This window comes from Mandrillus leucophaeus, unplaced genomic scaffold, assembly GCF_000951045.1.
Source record: "Mandrillus leucophaeus isolate KB7577 unplaced genomic scaffold, Mleu.le_1.0 Scaffold734, whole genome shotgun sequence".
NCBI classification, from domain to species: domain Eukaryota; kingdom Metazoa; phylum Chordata; class Mammalia; order Primates; family Cercopithecidae; genus Mandrillus; species Mandrillus leucophaeus.
In genome coordinates this window covers 975,150-980,626 of record NW_012107964.1, presented here as the reverse complement: position 1 = coordinate 980,626, position 5,477 = coordinate 975,150, and the positions used below count along the sequence as shown (strand labels likewise).

The window sequence follows — 5,477 nt, the reverse complement described above, 5'->3', positions numbered from 1 at the left end:
TTTTTTCTAAAGTCAAAAATATAAATTAATTAGGAGTAAATTTTCTCTAAATATTGGAAACTATTTTTGGCTTACATGTAATGAAAATAAGTTAATAATAAACTGTAACAGAATGGTAAAAAAATTTTTAATGAATCAAGAGATGATGTCTTTTTCAAGTAGTTACATTCATGTTATACTTTTTCATATTAAAAGTTTGTTATTTTTATTATATGTTTTAATATTGACGTAATTCAAATCTCAAATAACTTGAGATTGTTATATTTATTGTTTACGTTAAAGCATGTGGTCATTTGTTGCTGCGTAAGAGCTATGAGAAGTTCTTCTATATTAGATGACCATCATTTATATGCTTTTTCATGAGTGATTAAGGGTGCTGAAATGTAACATTTATAAGGAAAATATAAGTAGAAATGCTTTTTGTTGATGTATAACAGTGTTTTAAGTAACACATTAGGTATTCAGAGAAGTATTTTGCATTATAGTAATAGAGAAACATTTTGAATTTTAGTAGTAAATTGTTTTATGAGTTGCACATTAAGGTAATAAAATATAGTAGCTTTTGAAATGTTATTTTTAGAATGCAGTTTCTTTTAATAAAACAAAATGATTTTTAATGTGTTAAGAATATTTTACATTGAATGAAGTACATCTTGCCACAATAATTAACCTATACCACTTTACCCAAAGTTGTAGGTAACAGATAGTAACAATACACTACTGGGTAACAGTGAAAGGATACCTCTAGTAGTCTCTTTTCCCAGTGGCTTTTAATTTCAAACAACTTGGGAAATTTTTTTTATATGATATGCTTTGGGTTTTTTGTACCTTACCTCATGTTGAAATATGTTTCCCCATGGTGAAGGCGGGGTCTAGTGGAAGGTGTTTAGGTCATGGGTGTAGATTCCTCAGAATAGATTGATGTTCTTTCCACTGCAGTTAGTGAGTCCTCTGTCAGTTCGTGTGAAAGCTGGTTGTTAAAAAAAAGAAAAAAAAAAAAAAAAAAGCTGATATTCCTCTTGCTTTGTCTTTTGCCATGATACTCCTTTGCCTTTTATCATGAGTAAAAGCTCCCTGCGGCCTCATCAGAAGTTAAGCAGATGCTGATGTCATGTTTGTATAGCCAACAGAACTGAGGCTAATAAACCTCTTTTTAATTTGCCAGTGTTAAGTATCCCCTTCTAGCAGCACAAAATGGATTAACATACCATAGGTTATATTTTAATTTTTTTCTTTTGTAAATATTGGACAATGATACTCTTATATAATCTTCAGTATAACCATTATAATTGCCCACTATGATGATAATTATAAAGGAGTATAATGAAAAGCCATGTATTTTGAATCCTGAATGACTATTTACAAAATGTCATACTACATTTTTCTTTGAGCCTGTGACTTCTCTGGCCTGTAAAAACACATACATACATTTAGTTTTCATTAACGTGGAGTTAATTTTATAAGTCTATCACTCTAAACATAAGTGTTAACTTTAAGAGAATTATGGAGCGTGTAATTGTGTTTGAGTATAGGTGTGTACTTTTTTGAGAGTAAAACAAAAATATTGGAACAAAACGTAATTTAAAAAGTATTGGTAATTTACTAGCAAACTAGGAATCTCAAAGATTCTGAAAGTAAATATTTATTCTCTGCTTTGTATTGAATTTACTTCTGAAAAATCTTATGGCTCCTGGCTCAGAATCTTCTCATGCAGATCCTGTTTTTTTCTTGTCTGTTGACCATCCTAAACCGAATATATAGTTTTCTCATTCCAAAGTTCATGAAATTTTCTCTATATTCCTGAGAAATTCCAAGAATAACCTTCATAAAATTTATTAATGTTCACAAGATAATTTTAAGATGTAATTCTACAATGTGTGTGTTGCTACAGTTTATTTAATGAGTACATTCTATTTTTGTATTTCAATTGGAGAACCTTATTTCAGACAATTTTTACTTGGTTTTTGTTTCCATTTTAATATTTTACATAATTGAATTTATTTACTTTTTCGAGCCAATTTGTTTAGATGTGCACTGGGAAGGCTTCATAATTCACAAAGTTGTTTTGACATATAAATGAGGTGAACAAACACAGGAACGTGCTAGGTTTCCTGGGGGTATAATAGATGCTCTATAATTAGCAGCAAATACTCTTGTTGAAGTCACTTTTTGGCTACAAGTAAGAGATTAGAAATATTCAGCATGAAGAGATGGCATTAACTCTGCATGTAAAGAAAACACATGTATACCCAGGGTGTACAACTGCCTCTGAAATTAAGAGGAATTGTGTTTATTTCATAGTTATCTCCAGTACTTCACTATTATTTTATTTTCACCCCCATCTATGTGTCAGTCATAGCCCTTTCCCTTCTTTGCTTATTATGGCTACAGATTTCTCACTGTTCTCTGCAGCCCATGTAATTTCATACAGTATTTTGTAGGATGTGATAAGAAATTTGAAATTTTTAATATAGTGAAAAATTGGATTTAACTGGAGAGTTTGAGGACATTTTTAAGTTATAAATGCACCATTTGAATAATTTAATTGGCATAATTGGGATGTACTCTACACAGTTTATAGGATTAAATTAGTGAGTTAGTAATGTTTGTATGAAAGAAATGTTATTAGATTCTACCACCATGAAATCAGTTAGAATAGGTAAAGCATTAATAATGGTAGGCTGTATATCATAATCACTATATAAAGAAACATCAGAATATGGAAACCCCTTAAGCAAAAATATATCTTAGAAATCTTAAGGACACTTAATGGCAAGCAAAAAAGTTTAAATTTAGTTTTTTATAAATTACATATAGCACACTTTATGTGTACATGTAGAATTTTTTAGTTTTTAGTGTTTATGTAATATATTAGACAATAATAAACATTTACATTTATGTTTACATTTACATTTAATTTTTTGAATTTAATTTAAATTTTTTAATGCTTCTGTGGATTTAAAATTTGGAATAATCTTTTCTTCCCCATTGATACTGGAATCTTGGGAAGTTTCTTACTCATATCACAGTATGTTTTATTTAAATGGGTGCAGCTTACATTGCAGAGTTTATATAAATAATCACATAACTCGCCAATTCCTTAGTCATTTTCTGTATTAAAAAACTCAGAGATCTAGAGAGCTTTTGGATTGAAGTATTTCCTTGGTGATTTTGAATGCAAACCTGATTTCTGTGTTCACACCATGGCCAGAGATGGGACTGTTAGCACCACCTGCTTCTTTAATGTCATCCATATGATTAGCATCAGCACCAGAAACTCCAGGTGTCCCAAACTTAAAGTGAAAGCCATCGAGTTCATTGGTGACTCCCATGTTCTGTGCTGGTTCTAGAACATGCTGGTGAATATTAGAGTTTCTATGCTTATGGCTGATAAGTGGACATTTTTAAAAATCATAAAAACTGTATTTTCTATATAGTTCAGCTAAGTTTAAAAAGATGCAGACTTGGTATTTGGAGCATTGTTTTTGCTCCATGATGTGTTTAAAAATTATTTTTAAATTGGCAAAATTATATATATACATATATACATAATGATCTATGTATATATAAAATTATATATGTATATATGTAATTATAATTACATATATATACACATAATTACATATATACATATAACACATGATGTTTGAAATGCTTGATTCTAGCTAATTAAAAACGCTTTACCTCAATGGTTATTTTTATTGTGAGAATGCTCAACACTGTCTTGGCACTTTAAAAAAAAATACAATATATTCTCAATAACTGTAGTCACTCTGCACTACAATAGGTCTCTTGAACTAATTCCTCCTAGCTTAACAGGCATTGTTTATCATTTAACAGATAATTCTCTAAGCCCCTTTCTCCTAAAACTTCAGCATCTCTTAACCTTCTTCCTAGTCTCTAATGAGATCAACTTGTTTAGATTCCACATGAGTGAGACTGTGAGGTATTCATCTTTCTGTGTTCTGCTCCATTGGTCTATTTATCTGTTTTTAATGCCAGTATTGGACTGTTTTAGTTGCTGTAGCTTTCAGTATATTCAACTGTCAAGTAGTACAATGCTTCCAGCTTTCAGAATCTTTTGCTCTACTATATGAATTTTAGGTTTTTTTGTTTTTGTGAAAAAATCTATTGATATTTTATAGACATTATGTTAAATATATACACCATTTTGTGTAACATAGACTTTTTAGCAATATTAATTTGGCCAATTATAAGGGATAACTTTTCATTTATTTGTGTTTAATTTTATACCTCAATTTTCTTTAGCTTTTAATATAGAGATCTTTAACATTTTTTAATAATTTTATTGGGAAGTAAACTTTTTGTAACTATTACAGGTGTCAATTGTTTTCTTTATTTCTTTTTCAGATAGTTTGTTGTTAGTATATAGAAATGCTACTCACTCTTATATCTTGATTTTGTATCCTGCAACTTTAGTGAATTTATTCTAAGTGTTTTTAAAGTTTTCTATTCATAAGACTATGATATCTGCAAACAGGGATAATTATTTTCTTTCTTTCCAATTTGGCTAACTTTGGTTTTGTTCTCTAATTGCTCTGACTTGGAAATTCAGTAGCATGTTAAATAAGAGTGATGAAATTAGGTATCTTTGCCTTACTATCGATCTACTGTCTTTGCCTCTTTAAAAAAAAGCTTACAACTTTTGAAGGTTTATCATGATGTCAGATATCCATTTGTCATATATGGCCTTTATTGGCTTGAGGTATGTATGTTCTATATGTAATTTCTTTTGAGATTTTGTCATAAAGTAATGTTGAATTTTCTAAAATTCTTTTTCTGCATTCACTTAAAAGTTATAATTGGTTTTGAGATCCTTCATCTTTGTCAGAATCTAGGAGGATGCATCTATACCTAGAGGAGGACACGAAGGCATCATATGTTACATTCTCGTGACATATAATGTCTACTGCTGATAATGTCTACTGTGAGTTTCTGACTCCCCAAATGAAATTGAGGCCCAGAAACTCTCAACTGCTTTGTTCATTGAATAATGCCAAGTGTCTGGAAATGTGACTGTTCAGATTAGATGCTTAATGTGTGTGTGTATTGACTAAATAAATCTCAACCAGAACCGTCTCAGATATTTTATTAAACGTGGGACCTTTTTTTTTTTTTTTTTTTTACCAGCAGGGGACCCCTGTTTTGCCTATGTCAAGAACAAAGACTAGGCAAAAGAAATGTCAAACCGCATTTACAAATGCAAAAATGGACTTGCTTTTGATATGGTTTTCCCAACAATAAGGGACATGAGTCATTGGGGCATGTTACAGAGAGTTTCAGTAAAATTCAGAAAAAAATAATAAATATGAACAGCCACAGCATGTGCAGAAGCCTTTTTATGGAGCCAGGCATGGTTGACCTGCTTTCCATGTCTCAAGACATTAGTCCCTACAAGAACCCTATGAGGTTTATCTTCTTTTCGCCCATTTTCAGAAAAGAAAAGTTCAGCTCAG

At 30.5% G+C, this 5,477-nt stretch overlaps 1 long non-coding RNA gene across 1 annotated transcript; it reads left to right on the top strand.

The window, feature by feature from the left end:
* The first annotated feature begins 2,455 nt into the window (after positions 1-2,455).
* On the top strand, positions 2,456-5,105 carry LOC105528818. Its single transcript, XR_001004416.1, has 2 exons — positions 2,456-3,544; positions 3,623-5,105. It is a non-coding gene; the product is annotated as an uncharacterized LOC105528818 (long non-coding RNA).
* Positions 5,106-5,477: the final 372 nt, after the last annotated feature.